We start from the raw sequence: 20,552 nt of genomic DNA, 5'->3' as shown, positions 1-20,552 counted from the left end.
GTTCTGACCAGCATACACAACGCGGCACGCACCACAGCGTCCTGTAGTCATTCAGCATCACTTGACTCACTGGGTACGCTTCGGGCAGTTCTTTGTGGCTGCTGCTGCTCCAAGCTCAGCAAGCTCCTCTTCCTGAGTCTCTGACACCTCGGGGTAACAGAGAGGGAGTCCCCTTGACTGCAGGCGGTTGGCAGCCAGACCCTGCCACCGGAGACCTTCCAACACCTGCCACAAACTGCTTCCGCTGCAACGACTCTGCAGCACCTCGGCACCTCGTACACGAGTCTCCCTGCCTTTTCCTTCGGCTTCTCCGTCTGCAAGCATTCCACAGGCGCACTCAATAGTCATGGAGTCATTTTTATTCCGGCGCCTGGCAATGGGGAATTACTGGAGCATTACAGCCCCAGTGGTCCCGGTAATTCCCCATTGCCATGCGACGGGAAAAATTACTCCCCATTCGAGTCCCATAGGACTCGATGGGGATGGGGAGGACAGATGCACCGGCAGGTCAGACCTGGCGGGCGGAAAGGTACCTGCCCACCAAACTCAGAGTCTACCGGTCTGGTAGCTTTCCTGGCACCGTTGTTACCGGACTGGCATACTAATAATGAGGCCCATTGTCTGTCCATGTGCAGGTGATGATGCAGCTGAGGGAGAAGGTGAGTTCCCTAACATGGGGCCATTCAGTCTGCGGTGGTGTAGCAGGCTACACAAGGCCAGTCAGTTGTGAGCCCCACATCTGCGGTGGTTACGGCTGCAAGACCTCGATCCCATGAGTCGGTTTCAGGTTCTGGTGCTGATGTCCAACGAAGAGTTGCAGACCTGGAGCCAAGGACAGGGGTCCCACAACAACAGGCCTGGTCCCTTGCATCACACCGCTGTGGGCCCCACACATGTGGTGGACGTGTGCATGCTGTAGAGACAGTGTGGGAGCAGCAAATGTTGAGCGCCGCTATGTTGAGTTGTATTGCAGAGGGCATGGATCGCCTGGCCGAGAACATGTCCAAACTGGCGGCCCTGAAATGGAGAATGCCAGCAAATCATGTGATCCTCAAGCTGCTCCCACAGATTAGGCGGGGAGGCCAATGGCAAGGGCCGACTGGCTGATCTGAAGTCTCTGCGTGACTCTCTGCAAGTAGATGCTAGCGCACATAGGCCCTCATTACGACCCTGGCGGAATTCGCGGTGCAAAATGCACCGCGGAGCATGGCGGAAAGCCGCCGATAGCGCCATGGGGGTTGGCGGATTTACCACCCCATGCCGACCTTGGCGGAGCGGTAAATCCCCAATCCCCATTTTACCCTTCCTCATTCCCATTCTTGCCCCATAGGATATAATGGGAGTGGGGAAGGAGTTAATTACGCCGCCGTAAAGTACGGCGGCGTAATTAACAACGAGGTCCCTTAGCGCCATGGTTTTCTCCGCCCGGTAAAACCAGGCGGAGAAAACCTCCATGGCGCTAAGGGAACTCGTAGTAGGGCGGACGGGTCCGCCGCGATTACCGCTGGCGGTATCCCACTCCGCCAGGGTCGTAATGAGGCCCATAGAGAGGCCCTGAAGCAGGAGATGTTGGCATCTCGTAAATCCAATCGCCGTGAGATGGAAAGCTTCAGGGCTTCACTGCACAATGAACTCTCAGCCACAAGGACAAAGCTCCATCAAGAGATGGACGCCTTGAGGTAGACGCTATCGCAGCAACTTGAGGCATCAAGAGTGAGCGCACATACAGACTCTGTGGCCATTTAGGAAGAAGCACATCGTGACCTCACCACCTTTGGGGTGCTGATGCATGCATCCGTGTTACGGATGGCCCTAGCCAATGAAGACCAGGCTTTGGCACTGCATGGACTGGATCCACCACCACCCCACAACCACCTGAGGATCCACCACAGGATGGCAGTCCCAGCACACCCATGCCACCTCAATCACCTCTGCCATGATGTCCATGAGCCCATGGAGGTTTTTTAACAAATAAATCGGGTGTTGATTTTTGCACTCCACTCATGTGGCTATGGACACACACCCTAGAAACATTTGTGTACAGGCGCGTTATAAATGCCATTTCATATCAATTCATATCATACCCTCCCCCTCCAGGGTGGATGCTTTTTTACCCCCAGTCCAGGATGGGCATTCTTTTTTTGTTTTCAACCTGACCATGGATGGTCTGTTTCTTGGTTTTTGTACCCCTTGTTCCAAAAAGACACAGTGGGCTTCATTACAAGTCCGGTGGTAACCGCGGCGTAAAACCGCCTGGTTACCGCCGGACTCGTATTACCATTCCGCCTCCGTGACTCCCGGAATTACCACAGCATTACAGCCCCGGTGTCCCGGGAGTCACAGAGGCGGAATGGTGTTAATCCCCATTCCCATTGAGTCCCATAGGACTCAATGGGAATGGGGAAGTGGAAACACCGGCACCATCTCGTGATGGTGCTGGTGTTTCCACGTCCGCCTGCAGGCGGGAGGTGTTCAACCCGCCAGGTCAGACCTGGCGGGAAGATCACCTCTCGCCTGCAGGACTCGGGATCGGGCGGTCCGGAATTAACAGTGGCGGCGGGTTTACCGCCACTGTTAATTCCGGACCGCCCGACCCGTAATGAGGCCCATTGGTCTGATTTTGTATACCTGTGTCCAGGATGGAGACATGTGTTGTTTTTTCCCCTGTCCGAGATGGACTGTTTTTATTTTATATGCAACCTTGAGAGATTTGCTGTTGCCCTCTCAAGGGCATTTTGAGTGAAGTGCTGGAGATGCAGCCATGCACAGTGGTGTGTACTGCCATGGTTGACTTGATCACGACTGGATCACATGTGCAGGTAACAATGGGTTGATATTCTTTTTGAACATATGTGCTGTATGCATTATTTTCTACTATGGCTGGTGACATACAATGTCCCATGTTATTGCAGGGATCCTGATTCATCCAATGACTGCACTGCATGGGGAGGTCCACCCTGCACCCTTTCATCTCCTTAGCCCCTATGCCCTCTGCCGGGCACTGACCTTCCATTTACAAATGTGGAGGTACAGTTTCTGATGGAGGTGATGAGGGAATCACATCAGGGCAGCTCTGTCAGCAGGTAAGGTTGAGCACTGTCAATCAAATAATGTCTGTATTACAGGACACCACAATCTTTGCATTCATTCTCACATGTGAATTTCTGCGGGTGTAATCATTTTGTCACAGTGTGTGTTTGTCCACATGCATGTGTGCGTGTGTGTGTGTCCTAGCACATCCATGTTTTTCAGGTTGCACTTCCACAATGGACAGTGAAATAATGAGAACGTGCAGTACTTATAACACTTGAACTATTGGCAGTATGCAGGGTTGGATAGGCCCATCGGCCGAAATCATGTATAGTCCCTGGGGGGCGGTTTCTGCCCAGCCCTGGGCCAGTTTGTAAAAGAAAATATTTTGAAAAAAAAAAAAACCTGCAACGGCATAATTCATCAAAGCAAGGTAGCATATGTTACCTTCTTTGATGATTGATTTGCATGCATGATGTGTGCATCACAAACTAGAATGCATGCATCATTCACATGCTGCTGCAGCATGCAAAGTTGAGAGGCCGAGGCTGCCGCCGGGCCGGCGGCTGTCACTGTGCCGTCACTCCAGGGGGCACGGTGTCCCCTGGAGTGGCTGTGCTCTTATATTAGTGATAAATATTTATTAGTGATATTAGTGATAAACAACCAATTTTAGAGCAAAATAAGCATCCATTTCGGATTATGTATTTTGCTTTTCGCAAGTTGCAATTATAGCAGGTTTTCTTTTCTGCCATTGTCTCTGTTACGATCATCACAAGACATTCCATCTCAGTGTCCTTGGTCACTTGACAAAATCCTTGTGCCTAAAAGCTTCTGTACAGTGTAGAAATGTTGACCATAGCACATCAAGTGGCCATTGACTTCATTGTGCCACAATGAATGCCTTGTTGTAATGTGTTTATCTTTCCCATCTCCCAGGCACGCTGTTCAGGATGTTTGTTTGCATGCCCTGAGCACTCATTACCTCATACAACGAGTGCTCAGTGTATGGGATGTCCTGTGAGTGCGCTGCTTTCCCTATTTTGCCAACCTCTGAAGCCTGAAAGTAGATGTACGCAGGCTTGACATGCAGCCAACTCTGCACCAGACCTACAGATTAACTTAACTGGTCTGCCGTTAAATCTCAGTTACCAGTTTAATGGTATCCACTACAGAATAATTGCTCATTTTACTATAGCTAATATGATAGCTCAGTGGGCTGAGCGCTTGCTGCTGCATTGTGTGTGTGATCTGCAGGTTGCAGATTTGAATCCCAGGAAGGCAATCTCAGCCTTTCATCCTCCTGAGAACGATAAATGAGTACCAACAAAGGTTGGGTGATATTGTATGCATATTTGTTTTATAAAAAAACAGCTTAGGCGTAAGTGCTATACAATAACATATTATCATTTGAACTTGGACGTCTGCTTGCATTCACAGTAATTTGACAATATGGATCTATACACACAAATATTAATGATACATATGGTGATCCTTTCTTGTATGAATTGTATATGACATTAGTGAAATCATAACCATATTTTTCGTAGTGTACTTAAGAACAATGTTACTTGATGCCACTTCCTTTTTTATCAAGGGGTGAAAGGTTGTGTTTCATCACTTCCCGGGATGTCTTTTTCGGGTGGGGTCAAATGACACCACATCCGGTGATGTCATTAGAGGTCAAAGGTCTTGAGGCGAGGGGTGGGCCACTTTTTTGAGGCGAGGGGTGAGCCACTTTTTCTTGAGTGTCCGGGCCTATGTCTTGTCCCAGTCCCACCCTGGCAGTATCTGTCACACTCTGAATCTACATTCTCATTCACATTGTGTATTCTCTGTGCATCTGGACTCTGTGTTTCTGGTTGTTCACTTGCCTCACTGACCATTATGATGTCTTCTTGCTGCCACCCATGCAGCATGTGTCCTACGGTGCCCTGCAGGTGTACTCCCTGTCCACACTACTCTTTCACCTGTGCGAGAGCCCACTACACACCCTTACCTGCTCACATGACCTGCCATGCAACAATTCCACATCTTACAGACACGTCATTCACAAGTCACCACGAACTTGGCTGCTCCCCTTCATGACCTTGTCTCTGGTAACACAGATCTGCCATTTGTCTCCATTGACTCCACAGGACAGCTTTGGCACACTTGGTGCATGTAGGGGTGTACTGGCTTGCGCATGTGTACCCCTGGCGGACTGTACCTGTGTTCTCCAATCAAGTCACTTGTGGTCCGTTGTTGTTCTCGGTATGTTCTCTAATAAATGTAAATGTGTTGGCAGTTCACCCTCTGATCCCTGCCCCCTTCCTGGGAATGTCTCGTCCAGGGTGTGTGGTCTGTTGGAGGGTGAGATAACAGCTGGAGATTCTTGTTATGTCCATTTACTGTGGTGTCCAACAGGGGGCTGGGGTGGGTGGTGCAGACTCTGGAGAGTGGTTGATGGCACTTATTTGTGTGGATGTTGCATTCATGGGACTCTTTCTGGTTTACATGTCATGGTGGGTTTAGCATGTTGTTTTTGTGGTGAGGAGCTGAGGATTGCCCTTTCACAGGTGGCATTTGGCTCCTATTTTGTCTGCCCTTCATCCGCACCCCCTACTGTCCTTCGCCCCCAACATGTGCTATTTTTCCTTTTATGTGTCTTACAGGCTCTCCGACCATGCAGCAATTTTTCCTGTCTTTCTGTCTCTGTCTTCCTCTCTTCACCACCTTCTCTCTGCCCTCACCCACTGTGACTGCCGGCATCTCTCTCCTTATCTCCACACCAGCCAGTTTCCTACTTGTACTATGATTACCCTGTCCCTCTCTCTATCCACTACGTAACTACACATTCATCACTGTGTGTCCTGTCTCTCTCTTGCCCTCTGCCATCCTTCACATCAGCTCCCACACTGGTACTTCCACTCCCCAGATCATGGCCTCATCACTTGGTATCCCTTTCTTGTCCTGCATCCATGGGTGACCCAAAGGCACCCGTGACACCTGACAGTGGGTGTGAAGAACTTGTATGCCTGCAATCAATGGCCCGACTTCTGCCCACATCCCAGGGCTGACTGACACCTGTTTCCAGAGTGCATGTCGTGCCATGCTTGAAATCTGTTTGCTTCACATACAGTGATTTCTCTTTTGGTGAGTTTTACTGTTGTAAGGTAGATAGTTGCTCATGCTCCGTTATAGTACTTCTGTACGTTGACACTGGGTGGTCCCTGGCAGTTACCTTGTTCCATACGGGAGTTGTCAAGGCTTTCCAGTTTCTTTACTTTATTGCAATACATGTCTTTGCAAGCTCTGAATGTTGTATCAGGGGTAATGCTTTGGATGCCAGACAGGTGGGTACCTTGTGCAGGTAAGTTCAAGGCACTCAGGGGAGCACAGGTTGTGGCATTGTTGGTGGCAGGGAGTCTGGCACTCTGTGGGGGGATTTTTCTATTGCCTTGAACTCAGGTGAACGGGTCCGGCTACATGGGTGCAGGGACTCATGGTGATGGTAGGGTGGTGAGTCGATGCTTACTGTCTTTGCATGGCAATCAGGGGGGAACTGGTTATGGGGTGATTGTTGTGAGGGAGGCTGTCACTGTGGGGTGTTTATTGTTGAGTTATCCTGAGGTGAGCAGAGCCAGCTGCATGGGTGCAAGGACACATGGGGCCTCATTACGACCCAGGCGGTAAGTTACCGCCTGGGCCGTGACTTTAGCACCATGGCGTAAACTACGTTTACGCCATGGTGGTTGGCGGACTTACCGCCCCATTCCGACCTTGGCGGGGCGGTAAGTCCCCAATCCCCATTTACCCTTCCCCATTCCCATTTTTGCCCCATAGGGCATAATGGGAGTGGGGAAGGCGTTAATTACGCCACCGTAAATTACGGTGGCGTAATTAACTCCATGGTCCCTTAGCGCCATGGATTTTAACACCTGCTAAAAGCAGGTGTTAAAAGCACCATGGCGCTAGGGGACCTCGTAATTGGCGGTAAGGGGTCGGCGCAGCTAACGCTGGCGTAAACCCCTTACCGCCAGGGTCGTAATGAGGCCCATGGTGCATACGGATCTGGGTGAACATTTATTAAACATCCTGATACAAGGAACTGTAAGATATGAGAAAACAAGCATTGGCAAGAGCCAAGAAAATGCAAGGAACTGTATGATATGAGAAAACAAGCATTGGCAAATGCCAGGAGAATATAACAAAGTGCAACAAGTGCATGGTGGCAAATCAAGCCACAATACAATTTCAAGAGCGTGTGATGTATGGGAATGAATCAAGCACCACTGTCAAGCTGAAGCAGTGGCCAGGTGTTGATGGAAAAGAAGCGAGATGTATCGGTTGCATGACCAGCAATGGGTGGACTGTGTGGTCCGACCACTGCACCTAGACCAAGTTTACCTCTATATGAACAACCCACTGCAAGCACCCACAAAGAAGCTTGTGTTTGAACTAGAAGGAACTTTTATGTGATTTGAAGTCAAGGAACTGAACTGCATATGTGAATTGGTGAAGGGTAACCATATCAGAAGACCTGGAAAGTGTCCCTAGGAAGTGTGTTGTTTTGGAAAGCTAAAAGACTTGAACTCTTGGGGAAGGCAACCCCTATGCCTTGTGAACTGTCTTGAACTTGGAGAAGGGAACGCTGGTTGCGATGCAGGAGCTGGAAGACGCTCTGAACTCTTATTTGAGCACTACGTATTTTGATGCTGACATCCCTACACATTGTACACATTTAGATGTGAGGGCAAGTATAGGTTGTGGACACAGACAGACATTTGCTTTGGACTTCCTTATAACAGTTTATTGAGAAGCCACCCTCAACATGGGGAGTTCCTTCCCTCCCCACTCACGTGGTTATGCAACAAACAGTTTAACAGATTAATTTTTTTAGCACTATCTCAGATACATATCATGCCCCTTGGATCCCTCTCCCCTGAGTTAGCAATGAGACAAGAACCAGGCTCGTGTACGGGAAATATATTGGCATTTATTTAAATTAAAAGTAATAGAAATGAGCACGAAAAGGTCAAAACAACACTTTATCCGTGGCACAACACAATCAACATATCTCAGCATAAATAAATTACAAAAGTGAGTTAAAAAGAACACAATCACAATTCTTACTTTCTGCAAATTTTACTTCACAAAATAATTACACTGATCAATAACGAAAACACTTATGTAATGTCGAGTGAATTTAATTTTCCTGCAGACTTAAAAGGGTAGCAGTAGCATTTCAAGATTGGTAAAAAAATATATGTCAATTATAATTTCTCCCACCCTTTTGGTTTAAAATAAGCAAAGGAAGGGTGATTTATCGCTTTGTTTTTCAGACACCCCTTGCTTAGGTCTAGGTTGGGAAGTCAGGCAGAAAAATTGGAATGCTTTGAGGAGTTTTGGATTTCAGACCTCCCTTCCTGAAAGACCTGTATTGGGGAAGCTGGATAAAAATGTTGGACTGATTTAAGAACAAAGACACCCCTCTTCCTTAAAGAAGTCTGGGTCAGCTGGACAAGCAGTATTACCCAATTAAATGATAGGCTATAGTTTTCAGCACACACTGGGAAGTGAGCTTTGTTAATTTCGAATTTTACCAAATTTCAATCCCTAGTGTTCTGCCAAATGGGGAATCAATTAAATTAATGTGTATGGTTACATAGGCTAAGGATCTACAGAGTCTTGCCCCCATCCCCACACCCACTATAAAGGGAAAGGATTCAAGGCAAGCAGACTCCCCCACCTTTTGGTTTCCCAGCACTCATTTCTACTTACATAGCAAGCCTCTGTTTAAGGTTCAGGAAAGGGAGCTGCATCTCAGGACACTCTGGAAAGATAGGGCAGGGGTATGGTCACTCCGCTCTCAAAGATGGCTTCCCGCTCTCCACCATAGGACTCCGTTAGCATCGAGGCCTTCCTAGAGATAGACAGCTCCACCCAGGTGCACTCTCAGCAATCTCCTCTGGTTACTCCTTACAGCTGCCAGGTGGTAAGTTTCAGCAGTCTTCCTGATGGTCCGTCTCATCCATCCATCCTCCTGTCTTTCTCCTTTTTTCTGTCCAATATCCTGGTGCAGTCCCCCTTATATAGCAGCGATTACACCACCAATTTTACAATCTTGGGGAGGTACCCTGCAATCATTCCGGCCACTAGGAATGTAAGGTTACCCTTCTCTCTCCTCCCAAACCCAGCCTCCAAGTCAGGATTGGTTTAGGGGTCTGGAGCAACATATGGCAATTCCCATTCGTCATCATCCTTTGTTCTCCTTTCAACTTTGTGGAAAAAACTAGTTATGTATCACAACTTCATAATTTTACTAGCAACTGCCAGACTAAACATATTTTCAGTTTCAGCTAATCATGGGGAATTAGATAAGCCCACCCCCAAATCTGTGTCATGTAGCATGGCCATGTGGCACCTTTCTGCCATTTCCATAAAAAGCACAACAGTTATGAATATGTAAGTTATTCAGCATATGCCTTATTTCATTTTCCACCTGCTCACCAACTCTCACATTTGGAACATGTTCAGATCAGCCACAAACCTAGTTTAACTGGCCATTACAGTTCCCAGAGTCACAGGAAGATGAATTTTATATCCCCAAGTTCTCCCGGAAATGACATAAAAAATGGTACATAGATGAAATCCATTCACCTAATGATGGCTGAGAAAAAGGCCTAAATGATAAAGGAAAGCAGTTTCAAATGCGAGAGGACAGAGGAATTCCAGTACCCAGTGTTCCACTGCGAGAATCCAGTACTAAGCCCAACCATGCTCTGAAACGTACTTGGACCAATCCGCCCTTAAAGCAAGGCACTGTTACTCCTCGATCAATTGAAGCATGGGCTTGTCGAGCTCTCTCCCTGATGCAGCTCCATTGAGAACGGATTGTGACCGACGAACGTTGTAAAGCACACAAGAACCTGACAGTCAGTAAATGATAACCGCCAACACTTGAGGGCAACAGTTTTTGACGCAGTAGAATCTCTGCTTGATGCTGCAAATCTAATACGCTTTTAAGACTCACAGCTGCGAACCCACTTATGTGGGTGAGGACACGATATACCGTTCAAGTGAGGGCCACAATATTGGATGAATATCCAAGAGTGCTTTACCACTATTAACCAGTGTGAATCGTGCACTCTCAAACCTACTTGGTTTTGACATACACAGCTGCGCTTTTTGTACTAACAAGACAGTTAGCACCTAAGGAATTTCCCACAATAGCACTTCAATTTTATGTAGAGGAAAGAAACATGTTGAGTTGGATGAGTATGAGGTAATAAGAATGTGTGAGTGAGTAAGAGTTGGAACTGTATGTCTGATGTGAGTTTTATTTGTAAATAAAATTCTTTTGCACAGCACTTGACACGTTAATAATATCAGTGTTACGAAAAACTGTTGTTGTACACAATTGTCTCCATGTAAGCTTGTGCATATTGTACTAATCAAACATTCTTTTCATCCATTTGTATAAAAATAAAATATGTATTTTTGCAATTAAATTTCAGATGTTTGACTAGTTGATTAAAAGTCCAGATCAAATGACCACCCAATAAGAGTGCTTTCCTTCTTGACAGGGACCGGTGCCCCCTGAAACACTGTTCTACCCACAAGCATTTTTGTTGTTATTTAAAGGGTCTGAAACCTAATTGAGGGTTTGCTTGCAGAGGTAGGTTCACCTCCCTCGCGCCTCTCACAGTATTATATAGCATGTTCAAATCAGCCATAAACCTAGTTTAACTGGCCATTACAGTTCCCAGAGTCACAGGAAGATGAATTCTATAACCCCAAGATCTCCTGGAAATTACATAAAAAATGGTACATAGATGAAATCCATTCACCTGATGATGGCTGAGAAAAAAGCATAAATGATAAAAGTCCTTTTAAATAAGTTCTGAATCTTCATGTGGGACAAATGGTCCTGCTCTTGCCATTTGTTTTCACTGGGTCAGCCTGTGCCCACAGTTTTTTTTATTTCAATCTCCTTTGTGTTGGAAGCTTGCGCTTTGAAGTGAGTGCCCCTATTTTCAAACATATTAGTCATGTTCCAGCCAAGGGTAACTTTTGCTTTCAGAGCCAGCAGATCTGGAGAACACTGAATTTCAACGCCTTTAGCAGGACATTTTTATTGTGGTTGGTCATAAAATGGGAGATGTGACAGGCTGGGAGTGAGAGTTTTCCTTGTGAAGTTTTGCCGACAGCCAGCAAAAGGGTCTGCCTTGGGCTGAAATTTTCCATGAAGACAAAGTGGCTCTTCAAATGTTACTGGAGTTTTGTAGGTGAAACATAATATACATTGCTTTTGATTAACTCGCACATCATGTATTTTGTTCCTGATATTTTTCTGTGAGCAGTGATATATTTTTTTCACTTTTACTTTTTTTAAACCGTTTTTATTTGCACACACATGAGCAGGCTGTTTTTGTTTTCAATGTGTAAAAATCCTGTTTTCCATGTGACAGGGATCTTTGATTCCTCCTTCTTTTGTAAATTAAAATGCTGCATGCCCATTGGTAATGACAGGTAGGCCTTTTTGCTGCACTGTGTTTTTCATCTTGTCCTGCTGAAATCGAATGTAGCTGTGCACAGTTGCTGCTTTCTGTTTTCACCTTGTCCTGCTGTAATTGTATATAGCTTTTCCATGTGGCTGCTTGGTGTCATCATTAGCTGGTGCATTACCTGTCTCCCCCCTCCCTTGTGCCCCCACCACACCCCCTTCATCCAAGTACATCAGTGCTTCAGACTGGTAAGTGTCTCCTCCCTCCACTGCATCCAACCATGTCGCCATCCATCTCTCCTACCCTCTCCAACTGATTCACTGGGCCTCATTACACGGACGGCGGTAAGGGTTAACGGTCACCGTTAATGGCAACGGTGACCTTTAACCCTTACCGCCGTACTACGAGGTCCCTTTGCGGGTTGGAGGATTTAACGCCTGCTTCTTGCAGGCGTTAAAATCCAACCCGCTAAGGGACCTCGGAGCTAATTACGGCACCGCAAAATTGCGGTGCCGTAATTGGCGCCTTCCTCATTCCCATAGAGCCCTATGGGGCAGAAATGGGAATGGGGAAGGGCAATGGCGGAAAGGGGATTTACCGCCCCTCCAACCTTGGAATGGGGCGGTAAATCCCCTTTCCGCCAAGGCGGTGCCGGTATTTTACCGGCATGAGCCATGGCGCTAATAGCGCCATGGCTCACCGCCTACCGTGTAATGAGGCCCACTATCTCCTATCCTTCTCCTATCACTAACTCTGGCACAAAAAAACTTAAGAAGGACATATTGGGCTCCAACCAAGGCCTTCCTATTGCAGACACCTATGTCAAGGCTTCCGCCAGAGAGACTATCACTGACATCCTCTTCTTCGTTAACGCACCGGACCCATGGACTCATTACATGGTCGGCTTTCTCCCTACTATCACCACTTCTCCAATTAATGGTGGCACTCGCTGGAAGGTTCTCCTTGACCTCATCACTATTTCCAGGGTCATCATTAATGTCTATCTCAATGGAACCATCACGGTTCAGGGTCCTCAACCCAACCTTCTTCTCTTCGACATGCTCCTCCCTCGCCTCTCTAACCTCACCTCTCCCTCCGGCCAGGCTCCCTCACCCACTATGCCCTCCTCCACTTCCGACCAGGCTCCCTTGCCTTCTGAGCCTTCCTCCTCCTCTGCACAGGCTCCCTTGCCGGCTGTGTCTTCCTCCTCCTCTGATCAAGATCCCTTGCCCATTGTGCCTTCCTTCTCCTCTGTACAGGCGCTCCTGCCGTACCTTACTGTCCCGGCTCCCTTGTCGGCCTTGGCTCCTTCGCAACCCTCCACTATCCCCCAAAGCCCCTTGCCACCCACGGGGGGACCACTGTCCCCTGTGCCCCCCGCCCCCCTGAGGAAGACCTTCAAAAATGGCAAACTACTCCACATTGCCACTCTCAACACTCACTCTGCCGACAAACACTCGTCTGACATCTGCAACCTCCTCGAACTCATGGATCTTTATGTGCTCACCATCACAGAGACATGGGCCCTCATTACAAGTCAGGCGTTAAGGGTTTAACGGCGCTGTCGGCGCCATTAACCCTTAACGCCTGATTACGAGGTCCCGGGTTTTAACGCCTGCTTTTTGCAAGGCGTTAAAACCCATGCCGCAAAGTGACCTTGATGCTAAGTACGGTGCCGCAATTTGCGGCACCATACTTAGCGCCTTTCCCCATTCCCATTATGCCCTATGGGGCAAAAATGAGAATGGGGAAGGGCAAATGGTGAATGGGGAATTACCGCCCCACTCACCTTGGAATGGGGCGGTAATTCCGCCATCCACCATGGTGGAATCGTAACCTTAGCGGCATGGACCATGGTGCTAATAGCACCATGGTCCTCCGCCAAGGTTGAAATGAGGGCCATGGTTCAAAGAAAGCTCCATCACAAGCTCTGACGCACTCCTCCCTGAAGGCTTCAAAATTCTCTCTGCGCCCAGGCCTAAGAAGACAGGTGGGGGAGTGGCACTTATCTTCCCTGAATGGATACCTGTGCCCATCATCCCTACTCAGGCCTACTCCTCTTTCGAGTGTCTAGTTTGCAGACTCTCAGGCCCTCATTCCGAGGTTGGTGCTAGTCATGGCGCTATTAGCGCCATGTCTAGCCCCAATACCGGTACTGCCACCGACTTGGTGGTATGGGGACTTACCCGTATATTCCGACCATTGTGAGACCGGTAAGTCCCCATTTGAAAAGCCATTCCCCATTCCCATTGGAGCCCCCATAGGGCTCAATGAGAAGGGGGAAGGCGGCAATAACGGTACCGTAAATTACGGTACCGTTATTGACCCCGGTATCCCTTTGCGGGTCCCGTCCTTAACGCCTGCTAAAACCAGGCATTAAGGAAGGACCCGCAAAGGGACCTCGGAAGAGGGCGCAAAGGGATTACCGGTACCAGTGTCATTACCGGTGCCCTGTATCCCTTTGCGCCCAGCTTGTAATGAGGGCCTCACTCTCCCCAAAATCTTCTCTCATTATGGCCACCTTCTATCGACCACCAGGTCAGTCCACTCTCTTCCTCTCAGAATGAGCTGACCTGCCCTCCTCCCTACTCTCGCCCTCCTCTCAAGTCCTCCTGATGGGTGATCTCAACATCCACCTGGACTCTCCGGACTCCTCAGGTCCTTTCTGCAACCTTTGTGATTCACTCTCCCTCTGTATCCTACTCTCTGGCTCCACACACATCGCGGGCCCCACCTTGGATGCTCTCATCTCTAGTGACATCCCTCTTTCTATCCCTCTCACTACCTCCCTTTCTTGGACTGACCACTCTCTTCTCGCAACACACCTGAAGCTCTCTTGTCCTCTTGCAGCAACATGCCTGGCACAGCCACTCGACTTCAAAGTCACCAGACTCATGAAAAAGTGACAGTGGCTGCCTTTGCCTCCACCTACTCTTCTGCACCCATTCCTGCGGCTGACTCCCACCCTGACACAGCCCTTGCTAACCTCAATCTCTCTATCTTCTCTCTTGCCCCTGTCATGAGGGTCCGACTGAAGCCTTCCAAAAAGTGCAACCCTTGGTATAACTCTGACCTGGCTACCCTTAAATGCAAGTGTAAGCTGCAGCTGAGCAGAAATGGAACACGTTGGGCGAACCATCTGACAAATTGGCCTGCCGCCTCCTTCAAAGGCAATGTCGACTCTGCATCCGCTCTAAGAAAAGAGTCTTTATTCAAGCCTGCATCTCCACGGCATAAAACAACACGGCTGAATGTTTCAAAGTCTGCAAGGAACTGGCCAATCCTGCAGCAGCCTCCTCTTCTGTCACACCCACCTAGCACCTTTGCTCAGCCCTAGCTGCACACTTCACCACAAAATCCCAAGACATCCTTTCCAACTTCTCTTCAACATCACAGTATACAACAACACAGGAGCCTCCCTGGCTCCCCTCCACTTACCCTCTCTTCTCTCTCACCCGTCACACATGATGAGGTCACCAGACAAGTATGATCAATGAAGGCTTCATCCAAACAGGTGGACCCCTGCCCCTCCAAAACCTTTAAGACAATATTTACTCCCTCGCCCCGGCCTTGGCTGATCTCTGCAATCTCTCCTTTTCCATTGGAGTTTGCCTAAATGCCCTTAAGCACTCCCTTGTGCACCCTATGCTCAAAAAACCCTCTGCCGACCCCTCCATTCCGGCAAACTACCGCCCTATCGCCATCACTCCTTTCATGGGCAAACTCCTGGAGAAGTTGGCTATTTCTCAGCTGGTCCTCCACACTGAATCTATTGGTTGCCTCCATGACCATCAGTCTGGCTTTAGAACCGCCGGAGGCATGGAAACTATTCTTCTGAACACTCATGAAGACCTGCTCTCAAGTCTTCACACTAACAATCCCTCTGTCCTCATTCTCCTTGACAGCTTCTCTGCCTTTGACACTGTTAACCACAGCTTCCTGATTGCACGTCTCTGTGACAACCTGGGAATCACAGGTCAGGCTCTGGCGTGATTAACCTCCCTTCTCTCCGACTGCCCATCCCAGTTGGAACTCAGAGCATTTCTCTCGCCTATAACGCTCTCAACTTGTGGTGTTCCCCAGGGATCTAACCTATCCCCCTGGTTCTTCAATGTCTATAAGTCTGCCCGAGCACATGTGATTGCGACTTTCACCTCTAACTTCCAATGTTACGCAGATGACACACAACTAACTTGCAGGCTACCCTCAGCCGCCTCCTCCTCCTTGCTCATATCTCACTTTCTGTCTGCTGTTCACTCATGGTGTGCTGCAAACGACCTCTGCCTAAACTACAGTAAGACTGAGATCGTTCGCATCCGGACTCCTGCTCACGCTTTCCCACTTTCACTCTGGCCTGCCTCCCTTGGCCCTGCGCCCTGCGAGACAAGAAACTGTGAGGTCATTTTTTACTCCACTCTCTCCTTCTACTCTCACATTTTGGACATCTCCAAAAAGTCTTACTATCAGCTACACCTCCTCAGAGATACTCTACCTTTTATCACTTTCCCTCAGCGGCTCACTGTCTCCAGACCCCTGGTTCTCTCTAGGCTGGACTATTGCAACAGCCTCTTCCTCAACATCCCCTTCTTCTGCCCTGCACCCTATGCAACACATCCAGAACAGAACCATAAGACCTATCCTTGGCCTCAAGGAAAGGGACTGCATCTCTCTGGCACTGAAATCCCTTCACTGGCTCCCTGTGCCTGCAAGGATCACGTTCAGGACCCTCTGCATTGTTCGCTAGGTTTTCTGGGGCCTGGGACCCACATACCTGCAACACTGCCTACCCAAATACTGTCCCTCACAAGCCCTCCGCTCATCTAACTCCAACCTTCTGCAAGTGAGCCGGTTCTCCAAGCAGAGATTTGGAGGGAGATCCTTATCCTAAGCAGGTGCATCCCTCCGGAATAGCCTCCCTACTGCCCTCCGTCTTGAGCCTGATCTTCTTAAATTCTGGAAACTCCTCAAGACCTTCCTCTTCTCCTCTTCCTTCTCTCTCTCCCTCTACCCTGCTAAACTAGTCCTCTGCTCTTTCCCTCTATCCCTCCTCTTCCCTACAGCTTGCTGACGGGCTGCCTGGTGTACCTCAGAGTCTAACAGGTCCCTTGCACCCCGCCATCCTCTTTCGCACTTGCCTCAGGGCCCTACACCCCACCCACTCCACTGAAGGAATATCCCAAGAGAGGTGCTCTATCTGCGCTTACCCCAGTCTCCACCGACGAGGTGCACCTGGGCCTCCCCCTCCTTGTAACCGTCTGTGCACTTGCACGATCCGTACACACCATGCCTGAAGATCGTCAGTCTGTTCTTTCTTGTCTTCACCCCTCAATTGCACTGGTAAAATTGCAGAATCACCGCCAGGCCTATTTCCTGTATCTCATACTGTTAAATGTATTTCACGCACGTACTCTGCCTGCGCAGACTATTATCGTCTCAGAATTTCAAGGGTTTGAAAGCGACTGTTGTTTTTTTCCCTATGTTCCCTCCTTCCTTGAGTGCTTTGAAACACCTGCCTGAGTAGAGGTGCTTTATAAATAAACAATACCACATCATGCCTTTCCACATGGCTCCTTAATTTTGCTTGAAAACCAAAAACAAAGGCCGGGCCGTTTTTGTTTCAGTGTTTAAAATGCCTGCTATTCATGTGAAAGGGACTTCTGTTTGGGGCGCCTTTAAATGCACTTCACATGCTCCCCCTCTGTTTTTCCATGACTCTTTGTTGGGGAAGAGCAGGGCAGAGTGGGGCTTCATTTGGCGTAATTTCCTTCATCAGGGATTGGGAACTCCATTCTCCCCTTCCATCTCTGGGTTCGGGAGTATGGCATGGCACCCTCTTAAATTCTTTCTTTTGGGAGTGGGCACTCCGGCCCCCCTTCTATCTTTGGGTTGGAGGTTGTGGCACAGCACCCCCTTCCTTCCTTTCCCGGTCCCTGGGGTTCTCACCAGATTCCTCTTTCACCTCCAGGCTTGAGGTTAAGGAGATTTGTTCTCTAATAAAAGATAGAAACAGAGTTTCAGTACTTTTTACAAACATTTTTCCCCAGGAAGATGTACATAGAATTTACAACAACAACAACATACATTTATAACATGACATTTCCATTTCACAAAACACATTTAATTTATTTTCTTCATTTGTACAATCACACCAAGTAAACTACTCCCTGTTATATATATAAATAAACAGGGATTAATTTACTTGCTGTGATTGTACAAATGAAGAAAATAAATAAAATGTATGGAAATATATATCTATATTTCCATCTGATTTTCCATCCTTCCTTTTAATTCTCTAGATGGTTCCTCTGCTCGACTTTCATTTGCCTCAACAATCAGTTGTAAAGCATGTCAGGGATGACAGCTTTTCAACTGGTTGATGTGGGCCCATTTTTCTTCTGTCACTTCTCCTTTTGGGATGCGGATCTTGTGAGCCACAGGTGATATTTTATCTACAATTTCAAAGGCACCACGCCGAGATGGGAGGAGTTTCTGCTCCATGGCCTGATTCCTTTAAAAATTGTACAGGTAAACCTTGTCACCTATTTTATACTCTTTCTTGGTGGTCTTTAGATCATAGTCATTCCTTATTCCTTCAGCCGACTTTACGCTGAGCATAAGTAAAAGCATGCTGGAGGTGCGTCCTTACATTTTCAATGTACTCATGAGTAGTGGACGCATTTATCAGGGTCTGCTCCTGAGTCCTATAGAGCAGATGCTCTGGTAACACCTTATTCTGTCCAGTCATGAGCTCAAATGGAGACATCTTTGTTGCAGAAGATGGTGTAGACCTAATAGACATCAGGACAAGCGGCAATCAGATGCCCCAACTGGGTCCAGAGTGTGCCACAAACTTCTTTAAGATACTCACAATTGTTTTGTTGTATCTCTCTACCACCCTGCTTCAGGCAGGGGTAGGAATGTGGAGTTTTCTTTTTACCCCCAGAATCTCCCACATCTTCACCCTCACCTCACTGGTAAAATTGCTTCCTTGGTCTGACTCAATCCTTTGCGGGATGCCAAAGCGAGAGAAGATGTGGTTGATCATTAGTGCAGCAGCTGTCTCTGCCTTACAATTTGGGGCTGGTGGGCATTCTAATAACTTTGTAAACAAGCATGTCACAGTCAACATGTACTTGTTTCCTTCAGAGGAGCGAATCACTGGCCCGATGAAATCGACTTGCAAATCTGACCAAGGCAGTGTCATTACCCTTTTGTGTAAGGGAGCTCTGTGTGTGAGTGAACTGTGTTGGAATTGAGCACACATAAGACACTCCTTTACATAAGTGTCGGGGTCCTGGCCCATGTATGGCCAGTAGGCAACCTCGCACAATATTTTCAAAGTTGTATGAAACCCCCTATGACTGGCAGTAGCCGCGTCATGGACGTGGTTCAACATAAGGCTTCGGAATGAGGTAGGTACCACCCAGTGGTCACTGCCAGATAGGGCTCTCCTTACCAACAAACAATGTTGGATCCGGAACATCTTGGAAAACTTCATCAACACCCGGAGATCCTGTTTATCGGCATAATCCGACTCTGTTAGAGGAAAGCTAACAGGGTCTTTAATGTGTTGATAGCATTTCCCAATGATCGGGTCCTCTTTCTGTGCAGTGATCAAATCTGCATCTGGGGTATCTTTACTCCACTGGGCTGTCGATTGTTTGCTGTTAGCCTGAGTTTGTAACTTGGTGACAGCTGCCATTTGGATTTCACCCATCAGAGATTCTGTTTCAATTAAATCCCCCAGCAGTGCTCTGGTTTTAGCCAGCTGGTCAGGCAAGCCATTCCAGTCTTATCTGGCCCCTCTATCTTGGAATGAACAAAGCAAAGGTTGCATTCACACTGTGCACAAATCACAGAAGTCCATGCATAAGTTGCATGTGTTTAATTGATTGTAGGTCAGCCTGACACATGTTTCGAGCCTTGTTCTCTTCGTCCAAGGCTGAACCCAACATATGCAATTGAATTTATAACCACATCATAATGTTTGAATTTAGGCAAACCAAACATAAGGGCAGTTTGGCAAGGCAGACAAACATTAGCCGCACGATACATCATTATGGTTGGCGCAAATACAAAGCAATAAGAGTATCAGAGTTATACATTCACAACAACATAGAGTTTTACCTATCCAATTTGGTATTTCAAATAGTCCCAAAAAGGATATCAAATGGCAAATGTGCATATGGAAACGGAAAGATGGGTGAGAGAAAAGTAAACACAGAGAATTGGTGTTTATGTGCAAGATATACATGGTTCAATGTGTGTGTTAAAGCCAAGTTTTGCAAGAGCCACATATCATATAGTGATAATAAAAAGAAGATACCTTGTGTAGTCTTGGTATCAATCTATATCACAAAAGAATAGGATTAACCGGTAAATTACATGAAGTCATCACTAATTATGAACAACTCTAACTTCAAAGAAGTGGGTAAATGTAAATACTGCCACTTACCAAGTGTCGAATAACCATGGGCGCACTCTTTGTGCAAGCTGTCATCTTAAAATAGAATATAACATCCAATACTAGTTAGACTCGATAACAATTAGGTTTTAAATTGCGACCGATCTTGTATTGATAAATTAAAGTTACACGTTCCTATATGATTTACAGTTGCGTGATTTCAATCAATAGAAAATGGTAATTACTGCATTTGAGCAGCGTTTGTAAACAATATCCATCCAATTATGTCCACACGTGCGTGAATCAATTCCATAATTCCTGTACACGCAAAGGTAAAAGAAAGAGAAATGCGTACTCTGTTAGTTAAATTAATTCATCTTATTATTATCAATATCACGTGTGTGATAATAGACCCCAATAAGCCTTCTGGGGTCGTACACAAAGACATGTTACTCACCCAGCCTTTCGGCGTGTGTTCCCTTCTGAATCAAGTCCCTGGCTCTGTGTTGACTAGCCTATATCCAATGCATAGTGCATGCTGCAAAGAACAGAATCGTGGGCTCAAGTAGCCACCATATTGGATGAGTATTCCTAGTCACATAAGTAATGCCGGTTGTGTAAGCCACTCA

Source organism: Ambystoma mexicanum, chromosome 9 (genome assembly GCF_040938575.1).
Source record: "Ambystoma mexicanum isolate Mex_15411 chromosome 9, UKY_AmexF1_1, whole genome shotgun sequence".
NCBI classification, from domain to species: domain Eukaryota; kingdom Metazoa; phylum Chordata; class Amphibia; order Caudata; family Ambystomatidae; genus Ambystoma; species Ambystoma mexicanum.
This window is presented reverse-complemented; position numbering follows the sequence as displayed.